The sequence below is a fragment of the Phyllobates terribilis genome, unplaced genomic scaffold, assembly GCF_046119375.1.
Source record: "Phyllobates terribilis strain yellow unplaced genomic scaffold, ASM4611937v1 Scaffold_2__4_contigs__length_985480577, whole genome shotgun sequence".
Taxonomy (NCBI): Eukaryota; Metazoa; Chordata; class Amphibia; order Anura; family Dendrobatidae; genus Phyllobates; species Phyllobates terribilis.
In genome coordinates, this window is record NW_027362762.1 from 266,037,789 (window position 1) to 266,056,958 (window position 19,170).

General features: G+C 46.0%; 1 protein-coding gene across 2 annotated transcripts in view; it reads left to right on the forward strand.

Annotated features, from left to right (window-relative positions):
* The first annotated feature begins 661 nt into the window (after window positions 1-661).
* The window catches only part of SCEL (sciellin), a 141,746-nt gene continuing 123,237 nt past the window's right edge, over window positions 662-19,170 (forward strand). For both annotated transcript variants that reach the window (XM_073664079.1, XM_073664081.1), the window contains exon 1: window positions 662-809. The gene's annotated coding sequence lies outside the window, so the exon portion shown is untranslated. The remainder of the gene's footprint in view (window positions 810-19,170) is intronic.

The following is a 19,170-nucleotide window of genomic DNA, read 5'->3' on the forward strand; positions in this document are numbered from 1 at the left end:
TGAACAATTTTTATAGATAATTTGGATGTATTATGGAATAAACCTTCTTTAGCTTGAATCTGGCTTCTTTACTAAGGCCTGCTTACTCTTTGTGACTCCAAATACTATCTATTGACAACACCAACACAATATTTTATTCCCATCAGTATCAGATGATAGAGATTAGGTAAAAGATTACTTGTCAATGTATACAGACATATTCTTCCCAGAAATAATATCAGAGGCATATAATGATTCACTTAGACGGCACAGACTATGGGCACCAACCTAATGGCTCCATACAACTGCGAGGCCCGAATGCAACAGATATTATTCTGCGCCTGTATAAAACATAAATTGCAATCTTTGGATCACAGGGTTAGATATTTTTTTGGTATCCTTTAGCCCTCCAGCTTGTAACATGATAAGTAGCATTCTGCGGGTTCTTCAGTGTCTTCCCTCCAGCCCTGTAAATATGAAGTATTTATGTGTCTATGTGATTTTAGCATGCCACATTAAAAGTTGTATTGTCAAATGGACTGTCTCAAAACACAACACGTTCTAAATGGTTCTGTCCCTGGCCTCTGCCTTACTAATTTACTGTAGTTATGACAAAAATGTGAAAGTGCTTGGACTCCCATACACAAAGTGATCAGGTAGAAGGAATTTGCAGGTGACACCCTTTCCACACCCGCCTCCCGAAGGAGTGAGTCACAATCTGTGAGCTACAAGTCATACGGATGTGTTTTTTCCTTCACTCACTAGAGTCCATCTATACCTACACGAGAGGTGACTCCCGTCCGTACCTACAGAACACTGGTCCTGCTGCAGTGAGTAGTATTTGTACTTATTTCACTGTTGCTTTGCTTTCTAATACATTTTATATATTTATAACTGCATTTTGTATCATTTTGGAAATTCGGTTTATCATGTTCTGCGCTGTTATTGTGTCAGCATGTGTAGACAGGTACATGAGAACATCGTCTGTGTGTGTTGCATTACTTATTTCATATCATTTTACATATAAGTATTGCTTATGTTGTTTTTGATATTTTTTCAAATTCTTCATTATTACCAATAAAATCACAGCCAAAAGCACAGGAACTTGAATACTAACCCCCCCGATGTTAGCAAATGCAATGATACATATGTCTGAACCTAGATATAATAAAAATATAGTCTAGAGAATCCTTTTCATTCACACTGCTCTTGTTCTTTTATAATAATTCTATCCTACATATGAATATTATATGTCTGGGGCTAGTTCTTTAGGTTATTACTATGCTTTATAGGAGAAGCGTTGCATCCCGTTCGAGCACATGAATAAGATTAGATCTCTGTATTGTAAATATCTCTAATGTCTTCTTATAATTTGATCATTTAATAATTGATTTGGTATATCGGTTATTTTTAATTATGTAACACTTTAAGATGCAAAACTTGAGATGAGACCTGAATAAATAACATCATTATATGTCATTTTAAATAGCTCCCGTCATTTTGCACAAATGATTGTAATACTGACTCCTCTCTTGGGAATGCACTGAGTGTGTCGCAAATGACGAAATACCATTAGTATTCTCCCCTTCACTGTGCATAGGCCACTTATAAAAAGACAGGTTTACCCACCCTAACCTGGAAAAACTCGTTCAGTTACTTTTCATGGTCATGAATAGACAGGGATTGCATTTTTAGCACTGGCTGGATGATTGTTAATTGTCAAATTTGTCAGACTGGGTGGGATGCACAGGATCAGCTGGGTTTACCAGACAGGGATCATCATTTTTGGATATGTGGTACTTTTAGGCTGCTATTGCATGGGTAATAATAAATCTGTTCATTTCTACAATGGCTGCCTAGTAAAGAACATCACCATGGGATGTCTAAGAAGGGTTTCCCAAACTCTACCAAGATCTCTTCTGTGGGTGGCGTATAGCGTCATAAAATCCATCTACAATGAAAGGTCTGGTTTATCGTACCCAGCTAGACATGGCATTGGCGTCACAGCTTATTGGGGGCATGCCAGTACAAGAGGACTCAAGCTGTGTTCACACTGGGTTGATCTATTGTTGAAAAGTCACATTAGTGTTATATAGACACATTTTATTAGAAGTGTTTGTACTGTAATTACATACTCAGCAGCATTTCACTCTGAAGACCATAAAAAACCAACACGACTGATGGAAATTACATATCTCAGCATTTATTGGCTGCTTAACATCTAGAACTAACGTGTGGATTTTATAGATGTAATGGCGACGTGCATGGGAAGAGAGAAATATTGCTGTAATAAGATCCCAGCATATTCACAATATCCCATTTTCATGCAGTCTCAGAACACAGTGGGTGCAATTTACTTCTGAATTCTAACAAGTTGGCAAAGTTCTTACAAATAAGTTACAATAGTATTGGCCATAACTAAGTAGTCCAGTGAGCCATTCACTTGCTTGACTGTATCACTCAACTTTCCACATTTGTTGTGTTGGTAGCACAGGGTCTGGGTTCCGCAATAAACTAGGTCAACATCTGCATTGCTCCTTGTGATGGTATCGTCCAGGTGCACTTTCCTCTTATGCTCTAAAAACCTACTGCTATGCAAGCTCTCTGTCTACAAAACTGTATGTGGGTGTATGCCTGAGAGATCACTGGACTATGCGAGTCTCAGTGAGACATGAGTGTATGCAAGACTTCTTGGTAGAGATAGAACTTAAAGGGAATCTGTCAGCAGGTTTTGCTATATCATCTGAGAGCAACATGATGTAGGTAAAGAGACCCTGATTCCAGCAATGTTTCACTTACTGAGCTGTGTTTTCCTTTGTATTGTGTTTCAATAAAATCAGTGTTTTATCAGCAGGAGATTATCGCTACAGGATTAGATGTCTCATGCCTTCTGATCCAGCCTCATGCCCCCATCACTGATTTGCAGCTTTCTGTCAATATACAGTGTACACAGAAAGCTGCTAATCAGGGGTGTGGGCGGCGTTATACAAGGATTAGCATTCCGAGCTCTGCTGGATCTGCAGCAGAGAAAATTGTGATTCTATCGTAACTGCCGCATCCAGTAAGCTATGTGATACACTGCTGGAATCAGGATCTCTGCCCCTACATCATGCTGCTGTCAGATTGCATAGAAAAACCTGCTGGCAGATTCCCTTTAAAGGAGTTTTCCAAAACTTTTACATTGATAGCCTATCCTTAGGATAGGTCATCAATATTTGATTGGTGGGGGTGTGACACCTGCCCCCCCCAACGATTAGCTGTTCCCAATGCCAGCAGTAACTGGATGCATTGAGTTGCAGCGCTGCACTGCACAGCTCAATCAATTGCATTGTGGTTAAGTATTTCACATTTGACCCCTTTCTAATCAATAGCGGGAAGATATTCAGTACTCGGCTGCGGCCATTATATCTTTCACGGAGCTGTGCTATACATCTCTGCAACTCAGTACATCCAACCACCAGCGGCACCTGGAAGAGTTGATCAGCAGGGGTGCCGGGTGTTGCATCCCCACCAATCAAATATTGATCATTGTAAAACTCCTGGACAACCCCAATCATAGAACTAAATCAGATGTATAGTGAGATGTAACCAAATAAAGATCTTCCAGTGTCCACGCATATCTGTGCAATCTTAAAAACTAAACTGCAACTTTTTGAGCTATCACTATGATGCTATAATACTGATCACAGGTAGCTGCAAACAAGGAAGGGTACAGAACATTCCAGTAATCCCTAAGAAATCAGAACAGTGGAGAACATAACATAATAGAAGCTATAACATTCTGTGATTCTATAATGGAAGTCTTCAAACAGAGGCTGGATAGACATGTGTCTGAGATGGTTTAGGGACTCCTGCTTTGAGCAGGGGGTTGGACCAGATGACCCTAGAGGTCCCTTCCAACCCTACCATTCTATGATTCTATGGGAAGTCTCAGGATAGAAAAATATCAAGGCGTTTCTCTTGGCTAGTAGATGATCTTTAGGTTCTGCCGGATGGTATTTTTAGTTTGTTCCATCTCCAGATTTGGAAAATAGGTCAGATGAAATATCTTGCATATTACATTGCGCAAATCAACACCATTACTACTTTAACCCCTTCATTCCTGGGCAATTTTTTTGTGCTTTCGCTATTTCCTCACCTTCTTTCAATAGCTATAGCTTTTTTTATTTTTCCAACCAAATGAAGGTTTGTTTTTTATAGTTTTAAATGACACCATTAACTATGTTTTGAATGAAACTATTAACCATTTAATATATATCAAAAATGGATAAAACCATTCCAAGTGGGATGAAATGATGAAAGTTATGTCATGGCTTTTTTTGCGTTTTGCATTTACGGCAGTCAATGTGCGGTAAAAATTACCTGGCAATATTCAACATTAGTAGGTATATTTGACCATAAGTGTAGCGCCGGCGTCCCTGCCCTCTGCTAGGCAGGGACGCTGTTCCCCTCACCTCTCTGCTCCGTGCCCGGCGTCCTCCTCCCGCTCTGCTGGCAGCGCGCGCTCCTTCCCGGCCACTGTGCTTAGGGCGCGCGCGCTCTCCCTCCCGCTTAAAGGGGCCGCGCGCGCCGTCCTAAGGAGTCCCCGGCCAATGGCCGGAGGACTTCACCATATATAAGGCACCTCCTCCAAAATGGAGGTGCCCGAGCAATGTTGTTGCACTGTTCACTACTCTGCTTCAGCCCTCAGGTCCCGTTGCCAGTTACCTGCCAGATACCTGCCAGATTCCTGCCAGCTTGCTGTCTTATTCCTGCCTGATATTCTGCTACCTGCCTGCTAGCCTGAGGTCCGACGGTCTGCCTTACAACTCCTGTCAGTCTGTCTAAGGACCAGCTTGCCCGCTCACCTGGGAGCGCACATCAGCTACCTGCCTGCTTGCCTGAGGTCCGACGGTCTGCCTTCCAACTCCTGTCAGTCTGTCTATGGACCAGCTTGCCCGCTCACCTGGGAGCGCACATCTGCTACCTGCCTGCTAGCCTACCTGGAGGCTCCGCCGTCACGTGCTGTGACCACCTGCCTGTCCAGTGACTCCTGCCCGCTCACCTGGGAGCGCTCATCTGCTGCCTGTCTCCTAGCCTACCTGGAGGCTCTGCCGTCACGTGCTGTGACCACCTGCCTGTCCAGAGACTTCTGCCCGCTCACCTGGGAGCGCTCATCTGCCGCCTGTCTATTGGTCTTCCTGGAGGCTCCGCCGTCACATGCCGTGACCACCCGTTTATCCAGAGACTCTCGCCTGCTCACCTGGGAGCTCACGTCTACCATCAGCTGCCACAGGTCGTACCAACCCTTTACCCAGAGACTGCCCCGGTCACTTGCCGTGACCATCTGCCCGTTCATCCAGAGACTGCCCCGGTCACTTGCCGTGACCATCTGCCCGTTCATCCAGAGACTGCCCCGGTCACTTGCCGTGACCATCTGCCCGTTCATCCAGAGACTGTCCCGGTCACCTGCTGTGACTGCCTGCCTGGTCGCCACCCGCTCCCTTACAAGGGCCGCCCCCTTGTATAGTAGCTCAGAGGTTCCGCCTCCCAGACCCGTTACAGTTTGCTCGGGCCATGGAACCCGGTGGCACCCAAGCTCCCTCGCTCTCGGACCTGTGTCATGAACTGTCCCGTCAGAGGTCCCAACAGGAGTCCATCCTGGGTCACCTGCGGAATGTCAATTCTCGCCTGGACACTCTGACTGCTCCGCCAGCAACCTCCGCCAGTGCCATGACTCGCAATCCGGCAGCTCCGCTGCCCACTAATACCATGGTATCCTACCCCGGACCCCGGCTTTCTGCACCTCCTCGCTTCGGAGGCGACTCCACCCAGGCTCGGGGCTTCATAAATCATTGCACCCTGCACTTTGAACTATTGTCCCACCAGTTTAACTCCGACCGGGCCAAAATTGCCTTCATCATGTCCCATCTCACCGGGGAGGCCCTGGCCTGGCTAAATCCTCTATGGGAGAGAGGAGACCCCCTGGTGTCCGACTTGCCTGCCTTTCTCACGGCTTTCCGGAAAGTCTTCGACGAACCCGGACGGAAGACCTCATCCGCATCATCACTGCTACGCCTCCGTCAGGGAAGTCTCACCGTGGGCCAATATGCCATACGGTTCCGTACCCTTGCCTCGGAGCTGGCCTGGGATAACGACGCTCTGGTATCCGTCTTCTGGGAGGGTCTGTCCGGCCGTATTAAAGATGAACTTGCCGGTCGGGACATTCCTACCACTCTCGATGACCTAATAACTCTTGCCACCCGGATTGACCTACGGTTCCAGGAGCGTGCCAAAGAGGTCACCCGTGAGAGGAGGTTTCCACGTCTAGCTCCTACTCTTCAGAAACCCGTCACTCCCTCCGTCTCTCCCCAGGTACACTCTCCTGAGCCTATGCAGGTCGACCAGACCAAGATGGTCAAAACCAGTCAGGACTTACGCCGTGCCGAGGGGAACTGCTTCTACTGTGGCAGTAAGGAGCACCGGATCCGTGCCTGCCCGGAGCGGTCGGGAAATGCCTGTGTCTAGGTTTGCTCAGAGAGGTCGACCTAGACAAGAATAAATCCTCTCCATCTCTGCTGCTGTCAGTCTCAATCGTCTGCGGGGAGAACCGTTATTTCGAACTAGCCCAACTTGACTCTGGAGCAGCCGGGAATCTTATTTCACAGTCCCTGGTAGAGAAATACCGCATCCCCACCAAACCTCTGGCTGTACCCTTGTCTGTTGCTGCCGTGGATGGGGGTCTCTTACCACGCCCCATCCAACTCATCACCGAATCCATTACTCTGCAGGTGGGAATGCTGCATTCTGAGAGTATCTCCTTTCATGTTCTGCCTGGACTCTCTCACACCCTCTTGCTAGGTCTACCTTGGCTCCAGAGACATGCACCCGTGCTTGACTGGCAGACCGGAGAGGTCCTTCACTGGGGACAGGACTGCCATAAGACCTGTCTGGTTCCCGTCCATCCCGTCCGTCCTTCTCCTACCCCAGCTAATCTACCTGGACTTCCGATTCCTTATTGGTCTTATGCTGATGTCTTTAATAAAAAGGAGGCAGAGACACTACCCCCTCATAGACCATACGACTGCCCTATCGACCTGTTACCCGGTACTACTCCTCCCCGTGGGCGTATTTATCCATTATCCGCTGCTGAGACCCGGTCGATGTCCGAATATATTGAGGAGAATCTGGCCAGGGGATTCATCCGGAAATCTACCTCCCCGGCGGGAGCAGGCTTCTTTTTCGTCAAAAAGAAGGACGGCTCTCTCCGTCCCTGTATAGACTATAGAGGCCTTAACCAGATCACGGTGAAGAATAAGTACCCCCTTCCGCTCATTCCGGAGTTATTTGATCGTCTGAGGGGGGCTAGAATCTTCACCAAACTGGACCTCCGTGGGGCGTACAACCTGGTTCGTATCCGTCAGGGGGATGAATGGAAGACGGCATTCAACACCCGGAACGGCCACTATGAATATCTGGTAATGCCCTTTGGTCTCTGTAACGCTCCTGCCGTCTTTCAAGAGTTGGTCAATGACATCTTCCGGGACCTTCTCTACTCCTGCGTAGTGGTGTACCTGGACGACATCTTGGTCTTCTCTCCGGATCTCCAGACTCACCGGAGGGACGTTCGTCAGGTCCTGCTCAGGCTCAGGCAGAATCAGCTCTTCGCTAAATACGAGAAGTGCCTCTTTGAGCAGACCTCGCTTCCGTTTTTGGGCTACATTATTTCTCAGACCGGCCTACGAATGGATCCAGAGAAACTGTCTGCCATCGAGAAATGGCCTCGACCGGAGGGGTTGAAGGCCATTCAGCGGTTCCTGGGCTTCGCCAACTGCTACCGCCTCTTCATACCACACTTCTCTTCCCAGACTGCCCCAATTTCCGCGCTCACCCGTAAGGGTACTAATCCCAAAGAGTGGCCGCCCGAAGCAGAGGAGGCCTTTCTTTCCTTAAAACAGGCCTTCTCTTCCGCCCCGGTGCTGCATCGCCCGGACGGCAACAAGCAGTTCTTCCTGGAAGTTGACGCCTCCTCCTCTGGAGCCGGAGCGGTACTTACTCAAAAATCATCTTCCGGGAGGATGGTAACTTGTGGCTTCTTCTCTAAACTCTTCTCCTCCTCAGAGCGCAATTATTCCATAGGAGACCGAGAGTTATTGGCCATCAAACTGGCATTGGAGGAGTGGCGTTACCTGCTCGAGGGGGCTCTTCACCCGGTAATAATTTACACTGACCACAAGAACGTGGCTTACCTCCAGCATGCCCAGAGACTTAACCCGCGCCAAGCCCGGTGGTCCTTGTTTTTTGCTCGCTTTGATTTTGTTCTTCATTTTCGCCCGGCTGACAAAAACGTCAAGGCGGACGCCTTGTCTCGATCCTTTCTGGTGTCTGATCTCGAGGAAGATCCGAAACACATCATCGATCCCGCCAGAGTAATGCAGGTGGCTCCCGTGAGTCTAAATCGTCTCCCTCCCGGAAAGACGTTCGTATCAGTACCTGATCGGGAGAAGATCCTTCACTGGGGTCACTCGTCTAAACTGGCTGGCCATGCCGGTCAGAAAAAGACCCTCCAGCTTATTACCCGGCACTACTGGTGGCCTACCCTGCACAAGGACGTAATAGACTTTGTTTCTGCCTGTGTGTCCTGCGCCCGCAACAAGGTTCCGAGACATCTGCCAGCCGGTCGCCTCCTTCCGCTTTCTGTACCTGCTGCCCCCTGGCAGCATATAGCAATGGACTTTATAACTGACCTCCCAGTCTCTGCCGGTTGTACGGTCATTTGGGTGGTCGCTGACCGCTTCTCCAAGATGGCTCATTTCGTTCCCCTGCCAGGCCTCCCGTCTGCACCCGAGCTAGCTAAAGACTTTATTCGTCACATCTTTCGTCTTCATGGCCTGCCCCTCCACATCGTGTCGGATCGTGGGGTACAGTTCACCTCACGCTTCTGGAGAGCCACTTGTAAACTGCTAGACGTCACCCTGGACTTCTCTTCCGCTTACCACCCTCAGTCCAATGGTCAAGTGGAGCGGATCAATCAGAACCTGACCAGTTACCTCCGGCACTTCGTTACTGCTCATCATTCAGACTGGGTGGATCTCCTACCATGGGCCGAGTTCTCTTATAACAATCACGAGAGCGAATCCTCCTCCAAATCCCCGTTTTTTGTAGTCTTCGGTCAGCATCCTCGGATTCCTTTTCCTGTCTCCACCTCTGTGGACAACCCGGCTGCGGAATCTCTCGTTAGCAAATTTTCCTCCATTTGGGAGAGTACCCGATCCGCACTCCTTCAGTCGTCCGAACGGATGAAAAGACACGCTGACAAAAAACGCCTGGATCCTCCACAATTTCGTCCTGGAGATAGTCTGGCTCTCATCTAAATATGTCCGACTCAAGATACCTTCTTACAAGTTAGGGCCTCGGTTCATCGGTCCTCTGGAGGTCATCAGTCAGATCAACCCGGTGGCCTATAAATTGAAACTCCCGGCCAACTTACGGATCCCTAACTCCTTCCATGTATCTCTCCTCAAACCTGTGGTACTTAACTCTTTTTCCAAGTCTACAGGTACGCCTCCTGCTCCGGTTTCTGCTGAGGACGAGTTTGAGGTAGAGAACATTCTTGCCACCAAAAGGGTAAGAGGAAAGACCTTTTTTCTAGTAGATTGGAAGGGGTTTGGTCCTGAGGAGAGAACGTGGGAGCCCCGGAAGAACATCCATGCCCCTCTTATCCTTGCTAAATTTCTGTCTGGCCTAAAAAAGGGGGGGCCTAAAGGGGGGGTACTGTAGCGCTGGCGTCCCTGCCCTCTGCTAGGCAGGGACGCTGTTCCCCTCACCTCTCTGCTCCGTGCCCGGCGTCCTCCTCCCGCTCTGCTGGCAGCGTGCGCTCCTTCCCGGCCACTGTGCTTAGGGCGCGCGCGCTCTCCCTCCCTCTTAAAGGGGCCGCGCGCGCCGTCCTAAGGAGTCCCCGGCCAATGGCCGGAGGACTTCACCATATATAAGGCACCTCCTCCAAAATGGAGGTGCCTGAGCAATGTTGTTGCACTGTTCACTACTCTGCTTCAGCCCTCAGGTCCCGTTGCCAGTTACCTGCCAGATACCTGCCAGATTCCTGCCAGCTTGCTGTCTTATTCCTGCCTGATATTCTGCTACCTGCCTGCTAGCCTGAGGTCCGACGGTCTGCCTTACAACTCCTGTCAGTCTGTCTAAGGACCAGCTTGCCCGCTCACCTGGGAGCGCACATCAGCTACCTGCCTGCTTGCCTGAGGTCCGACGGTCTGCCTTCCAACTCCTGTCAGTCTGTCTATGGACCAGCTTGCCCGCTCACCTGGGAGCGCACATCTGCTACCTGCCTGCTAGCCTACCTGGAGGCTCCGCCGTCACGTGCTGTGACCACCTGCCTGTCCAGTGACTCCTGCCCGCTCACCTGGGAGCGCTCATCTGCTGCCTGTCTCCTAGCCTACCTGGAGGCTCTGCCGTCACGTGCTGTGACCACCCGCCTGTCCAGAGACTTCTGCCCGCTCACCTGGGAGCGCTCATCTGCCGCCTGTCTGTTGGTCTTCCTGGAGGCTCCGCCGTCACATGCCGTGACCACCCGTTTATCCAGAGACTCTCGCCTGCTCACCTGGGAGCTCACGTCTACCATCAGCTGCCACAGGTCGTACCAACCCTTTACCCAGAGACTGCCCCGGTCACTTGCCGTGACCATCTGCCCGTTCATCCAGAGACTGCCCCGGTCACTTGCCGTGACCATCTGCCCGTTCATCCAGAGACTGCCCCGGTCACTTGCCGTGACCATCTGCCCGTTCATCCAGAGACTGTCCCGGTCACCTGCTGTAACTGCCTGCCTGGTCGCCACCCGCTCCCTTACAAGGACCGCCCCCTTGTATAGTAGCTCAGAGGTTCCGCCTCCCAGACCCGTTACAATAAGGACAACTTACTTTAGAGAGGTGATTCAACCCTTTTAATTGTCTGAAGATTTTGTCATTTTAACCTCATCCAACCAGTGGCTTTTTTTGTTTTCTACCCTTTTTCCAAGAGCCATCATTTTTTCATATTTTTGTCAACATAGCCATTTATGAATGCTTGTTTTTGATGGTATACATTTTTCTGTTTTAAATTACATGATTCATTTTACTATATAAATGTACAGAAAAAAATAGGAAAATGGGATGAAATGGTGAAAAAAACTAAATTCCGCCATTGTAAAATCATGACTGTCCATGTACTACATGCAAACTAAGAGCCAGTAACTTTTAGAAAGTTTCTGTGATGTCTAAATGCCCCAATAAGACCTATGAAAAGAGGTTGTTGTAATGAGAAAATCTTCTTAAATTTCCAGTACATCTATCAATATTACTTACTAGGTTGGGCTTTATATAATAGCAGTTATATCCCTTTATGAAATGCCTTATCTATTTTGTTACTCAGGAGTTGCACAATGAACATATCTGTCATCTCCTCCACTTGCCAATATCTTCCATTACATGTAACCAGTCCATCTAGAAATTCAACAAACAGCAAAGATCAAGTAAAACCGAAATCTTGACTCAACAGTTTGGATTGTTCTTAATGCAGAGACAAGTCTATTTCACACACCCATTATTTTAGTAAAGTAAAAAACTACAGAATTCCATATCTTTTACATAATTACCAATTAGAGCTCCAGTTAAATCACCAACGATCTTTAATTTGAAGAAAAATTCCTTTTGCCAAGTGCGGAAATTAAAAATAAATATTTATGTGTAACGTGGTGTGGGGTGGTAGCCATGGGCGAGGTACTCGCCTCTTGCACCCCGGCACACTACATGCAAGTGGAGGTCCTGGCTGGGTGTGTGGCCTTGTGCTGTGGGGGCGCATTTTCCATGCAGGCCGAATGTAACCGATGTTGCTGGTTTGCCAGGACCAAGTGCTGGACAGTTCAATGAGGGAGACCACCATTTGAAAATGAACTTTTTACTGAACATCAACATAATACAGTATGTACAAGAGATAGTGGGCACACAGTCTTAGCCGCCTTTCAGACGTCAGTGTTTTGAGTACATGTGATGTTCGTTTTCACATGTACTGGAGACACTGACACACGTAGACCCATCTGTGCACATGTCTATGTGTTTCCACGGACCGTGTGTCCATGGGAAAAACACTCTGACATGTCCGCTTTTTTCTCACAGCATGGGCCGCAAAACGTCCCGAACACGTGCACAGTGATGACACACGGATGACATCCATCTGTCATGAGTGTGACACGTACCGGCGCCATAAGCGGTACAGTTTGCGCAGTTCCCAAGCGCCGGGTGCTCAATGCTGCCCTCATTATTGTCCCCTACCGGCGATGCAATCAGCTCTAGCAAGGGACAATGATGAGAGTACTATTCTGCTCCTGCTGTGTCCTGGTGTAAAAATAAGAATAAAATAAAAAAATCCTTATACTCACCTGTCCTAAGTGTCCCCAGCTGTAATCCATCTGACCACTCACGCTGAGGAGCCTGGGAGAATGAATCGCTCCAGCGAGCAGTGTCCTGTCACTCATTAAGCGCAGCTCCGGGGCCCGCTCGCTGCAGTAAGTCATTCTCCCCAGCTCCTCGGCGTGAGCGGTCAGGTGGATTACAGAGGGGAATATCTTCAGACAGGTGAGTATAAGGATTTTTTATTTTATTCTTATTTTTACACCAGAACACAGCGGGAGCAGAATACTACTCTCATCATTGTCCCTTGCTAGCACCGATCGCAGCGCCCGCAGGAGACAATAATGAGGGCAGCGTTCAGCACCCGCTAACTGTACTGCTGATTCCCAAGCGCCGATTGATACTGATGCGGCACACGGGCGGCACACAGTTGCCACATGTGTGACACACATATCACACATATGGACACACGGACACGGATATCTCCAGTACTGGTTTTTCCAGTACTGGAAATATTCGGACATGTGAAAGAGGCCTTATGAACGTTTCCTTCACAACTCAAAGCATTTTCCACACAGTTTCATTCCTTTTCTTCTCTATTGTTCTCTATCTTCATCTTTCATCTTGATACTTGTCCTCTTTTTACACTGTTTCTCACTATAAAAAGCATAAATTGGGAAGGCACCTCCAGTAAAAAAAATCTTCAAACTTTATTTCGTATCAAAAAAGAGAATAAAATTTCCACATGTTGGTGGTAAAAACACTTTGACGCCTTTCTGGCGCTGAGCACGAAGTATGCTCTATGACTAAGGGCGCGCTCAGAGCCAGAAACGCATCAGAGTGTTTTTACCGCCAACATGTGGAAATTTTATTCTCTTTTTTTTATATATGAAATAAAGTTTCAAGATTTTTTTTAACTGGAGGTGCCTTCCCACTTCATGCTTTTGATGGATTTTTCTGCGGGTCAGCAGTTTTGGATACAGCACTCCACTGAGATGAAGCAGGCATGAGATCATATAGTACGGTTAGATTTTTTTTCCTTTCTCAAGTCTTGCAACTGTTTCTCATTACTTCACCACAACCCAGCTCAGCTTTACAGTCCTGCCTAGTAAGAGTCCTTCACTCGCCCAGTGGTTCTGCATCTTCTTTCCCCTCGCCAGCATGGCTGAACTTAACTTTCAGGTCTCTGACACTTTGGAACTCCTGCCCGGGACAATCTATTCGTGTCTCGTACTCAGCCTTGTCTGGGCCTTTCTGCTAGGCGTCCTCTCCCAGGACCCATCTCCGAATGATAACTCTGTCTCTTAGTCACTTCTGCTCCGGATCTCGCTATCTCTTTCCTTTGGTCTCCTCTCACTTTAAGGACACCGCAAAATATAGCACTGCTCACAATGGACTTCAGGTTCTTCCATTATGCACTCTAGGCCCTATCTGACATTCTAAAAGGAAATTTTCACTTTCCCTTCAACTCAACCCCTCCCACTCTGGGCTAGTCAGGAACTTTAACTCTCACTATTCGTGTTGTCAAACAACATACATCATCAATATCACCAATACCTTTAACGCACATCACATTTCATATTATACTTCACATTTCACATTACACCATATACCAATAAACATGTTTGTTCAAGGGGGTACGTGGGCAGTATTTCCAACTCCTTACATATGAATTTCAGCTTTTTCATGTGTTTACAGTTTTGTATGAGTTTTGTGCACACTTTTCTTTTCATTTTGTCTTCATGACATTGTGTCTCCGTGATTAGACCTAACTGTTATTGGGTATTTATTTGGTAACTATTGATACTTAGTTTTAAATGTTGAAATTGTTGGAATTTTCCCATTACATATCAAGGGGATGTGCCATAAATGTTTGATCCTGGTGGATTGGCCACTCTCCTTTATATCAAAATGGTGTCAGAGATCTTGATAAGGAACGCAGAAAGCTGTTATGGTCCAGAGTAATAAAGCACAAATTAATGAGAAGTTGAACCCGTCCGCTGATTAATCCTGCTCAAACCACAGACAACCTAAATCAGAGATTGGCTTTCTTTATTACAGCCATGTATGTTTTACACTAAAATTCTGCAGCAATTCAGAGAAAACATTCTTTGAAATGGCAGGAAGGATCCATGCAATTATGATGACTAGTCCAAAAGACTCGTCCCCATCTTCTATAAATCCGTTCCTAGAGACTTACTTGTCACTTCCTATGCGTGTTAGACTGACAGGTCTCCTACTATGTGTGTGTGTAGAGGGACATACCCACGCTCTGACTGGCAAATAAGGGAACAGGGAAATCCCTGGTGGGCCCCTGTGCAGACAAGGGTTCCCAACCCCACTATATGGGCAGTACTTAGCATAATTCACTTGAGTCACTAGGTACAGAAAAAAGCAGCATATCATCATTCATATAACCAAACTACTCAGTTTATTATTATATAGAGGCATATGTAAATTTGTGAACGAGGGTAGTATAATATTTGCCTGCAGGTGAATAGTGGGCCTCCCAAAGTCAATGTTCCTGGTGGGCCCTTGGCACCTCAGTCCGACACCGGATATGCCTGTCAGTCAAGAGGAGTAGGAAAAAGTCACTGGGGACCTGCCTTTTAGTCTCGTTATCATAGTAGCATGGTCCTTGGTCGACACTTCCAAGTAAACTTTCCATGAGACATCATAGTATTTCATAGTGAGGCAAACAGGGCTGCAATATGGAGCTCTCATTCGGCAGCATGAATCAGCTTAAATTGTCATTTAAACCCCTTTAAATTATAAAATACAAGCAGTAGCTGCAGTAATTTCCTTTGTATCATGTTTTCCAAAAAATACCATTTATCACCTATCTACAGGCTATATGATTAATTTGTGATTGTTGTGGACTTCCCTGCTGGGAACGCCGCCATTCACTGAAACGGAGCCCCTCATTCTGTCCCATTACAAGACCACAGGGTGGAAGAGTTTGAGTAGTGCTGTGATAAACGTGCATGCTGCTGCCATATTATAGGTCTGTCTGACTGACAAGATAATATAGGCAATGTAAGGCTGTGTGCCCACTATGCGTTTTTTAAGCGTTTCAGCAGCGGCAATTCCGCTGCAGAAATGCTTAAAAAACGCTTGGTAGAAGGTCTGCTATGTTCCCCAATGATAATCCGCATGTGCTGTGCACATGCTGTGCAAATTTCCGCTGCAGATTATCATTGCGGAAAAATCCGCAGCACTGCCAATTATTTCGCGGAAACGCGGCATTTTCGCCGCCATTGACTTGCATTGGACCGAATGACATCCGCATCACTGAATCTGTACATACGGATTCCATGCGTTTCAATGTGCGGCTGGTACCCGGGTCTGGAGGAGAGGAGACTCTCCTCCGGACCCGGGTACCATAGAACCTGTAAAAAAAAGAATAAAATAAAAAATAAATATTATACTTACCTTCTGATGGCCCCCGGTGTCTTTATCCGATGCGTCTTGGATTGCCGGCAGCTCGCTGTAGACTAAAGGACCTGCGTTGACGGGTCACGCGACCACTGACGTCGGCAGGTCCTTTATTCTACTGCAAGCTGCCGGCAAGCCAGGACAAAGACACCGGGGGCCATCAGAAGGTAAGTATAATATTTATTTTTTATTTTTTACCATTCTTTACGGTCACACTATATAAATCCATGCCGCTTGCATGGATTTATATAGTGTGACCAAGTTGTCAAGCACTTTCCAAGTGATGCTAAAATCGCTTGGAAAGCGCTTGTCAACCCGCATGCAGAAATGCATGTGAAGAACGCTTCACATCCGCTTGTCCCTCGCAGGAAAAACGCATGTACAATCCGCATGTAAAATCCGCATGCTTTTTTTCTGCCAGGGAGATGCAGAAACGCTCAGGAAAAATCCGGAGCATTTCTGCATCGTGGGCACATAGCCAAAGAACTAGACTGTCTCCATCATCCCTATGGACGGAGAACAGAGCTGCGACACGCTGGTTCAGTAGATAGGTGAAAGCTTTTCTAGACTAGAATACTGCTCAACACAACTCCTAAAATCCTGGATAATATTTGACTGACTGTATAATATAGAGAATAATGAAGTGATTTGTTGCATGCAACAGTCAATGCAAATTCTAAAATAAAGCATTTAGTCTCAAGTCATCTTTGCCAGACTGTACAGAGGTGGCTCTTGTGTAATAAAATGAGGGCAAATAATTGTGGAGCAGTTTTCCAGCCAAGCACATTGCCGCATTTATTCAGAGTAGGTTATGAAATAAGATAAACTATATAAGGGCTCGCTCACACTGGCGTATAACACTGCCGAGAGCTATCTCATATTTTATAGGATAGCACTTCGCCCAGTGTTATACTATGGGGCAGTGCTGATCAGCGATTATTTTCTCACGCTGATTGGGCATGCTGTTGGTGCGGGACTGCACTCACCCATTCAGGTCTATGGGAGTGTGTGAAACATCACACTGCACTCATATTTTAAACGCGTGCAGTCCGATGTACTCTCACAGAGTCAATGGAGAAGATGAAGAAATTAAGTTATCCATCTTCTCCGCACCTATAATATGATTCTCTCATGTGAGAGAATCAGATCACACTCAGATGACACTCGGATAAAACTCTGACAAAGTTTGATCCGAGTGTCATTAGTAAAATCGGCCCAATTCTCTCACAAGAGAGAATATACACCAATGTGAGCGTACCCTAAAGCTTCAAATCTGAAGGAAGTCTGTCACCTGGCTGATGCCTCTTATTTGGGACACTAAAAGGAAAAAACAATAGTGGCTGCACCCATGGCACTTCTCTATGAAAAGTGCTGTGGACACGGCCATGTTATGACATAAGTTATGAAACTCTTTCCGGGGAGATTGCCTGTAAATAACTTTGGAAAGTACTGATTGTGAGCTATTTCATGTCTTTTTCCCTTTCATATCTGTTACTGCTTTTAAACTTCTACTGTCTTGGAAACAGACATGGATTTCGCTTTATTTCATGATGAGACATGTAATCTAACAGCTGAGAATTGACAATATATCTGTCATCTCAGCTCTCCGTCTACCAGGCAACCAGCGTAATTCTACATTTAGCTTTAGACATAAGCGAAGCCTAAAGCATCATACAATGATACGGCTTCATACTACATCAGCACAAGGGAGTAAATGAAAATGCTGGCTGAATTTGTTATGTAGATTTATTAGTGGAATATTATAAGTATACATGCAGAATGGGTGAAATCTGCAAATTTTCTACAACATAATGAGCGTGCTGCAGATTTATTTCTGCCTATATTTCTGCTGTAAATTTCCTTTACATTTAGATGGAGTTTTGAAAATTCCATTCACATTCGTATGTACAGTAAATTTTCACAAATGTGTCTGAACAGGGCCTAAAGAAACTTTAAGGTTATTAATAAAGGCAATAAAGGTTAATACATTTGCTCATTAGAGGATACTTCATTTTAACACAAACAATAAAAACATTATTGCTTATAAAATTTGCATATGTCACTTTGCGGCTCCTTATATAACTACAATGAATAATCATGTAAGTATTTTTAAGATATTGGCCAGTTTAAGATGAGCGGATTACACAAATCCACCCATGTTACAAGACCACGTCCAGGCCCAACCATGGGCTTAGAGACCTGAACTGGCAGCTTTATAGGCATCTAACATATGGGTGAGATCTATGATCCAAAGAAGCATATTTCTTTATTTTTTATTTATTTATTTATTTTATTATTTATTAGTTTATCTCAGTTGTAGATGGCCCCATTCTTATTTTAAGAACATTATATTGTAAGAAGGAAACAAGACATATTTGTGTTGGATTTTAAAAGCAATTTTTTCGCTTGTCTTTCGGCATTTCATTAACACACCAGAAGAGGTCTTAAAATTCTTAAGGCGTCTATACATTTTACATATTTATTCCTCCCGACTCCACCATAGAGTATACATTCAGTCGTGGGTTAGCTGAACAAGTTTGTATTTTCCAAAGGAGGGAGGAAAAAGCCACTTCTGGCAGCATTTTATCTACTCAGGAACAAAAGATCAAGAACGCTGAAATCAAAGTGCCCGCCTGAGCCAACTTTTTCCCTATTTAATTCCTCCTGGCGGTGGTCTTGCAGCAGGAGAGAAATAAGCGAGAACAAGGGGAGAATAGTGGACCAGCTTATCTAACAGTGGATAGGAGATAATTTATGTAGCATGGGATACCCCTATAATGATATATTCATTTCTGAAAGCAGGTTAAAATGTAGAGAAGGTTTTCAATCTTTCACTGAGTGTTCTGAGATGATGCATATGTAGAGCTCACTTACATTGCTCAGTTACTGTCACGATTCACTACATTTTGAACAATTGTAAAATGATTTTCCCAGTGAGAATGCAGAAGAAGGTCAATTATTCATAGTAACATTCACACAGGTCCATGTAAAGGTACAGCTCAGAACGAGACTCCATAGGATTTGATGGACATCGTGGGACATTACACCCTTTGATTACCGTCAGAACTTCATGGATTTATTTTTAATTAATAAATTGGTAAATGAGGGCTTAGGGGGTCTTTATTCCTTATTGGATTACTGTCGGAGCTTTGTGGGACCATTTTTAATGATAAATTGGTGAACGAGGGAGTGTGGGGGAGTCTTTATTCCAATAAATTCCATGGATATTGGCCCCTTCCCAGCATAATAAGACCAGCTCACAGCTGTCTGCTTTCCCTTGGGAAAAATAGGGGGGACCCCACATTGTTTTTTTCATTTATTTCTTAGTATTTTTAATAATCGAACCAAACTTTTTTTCCAAAGTTTGCCCTATCCCAAC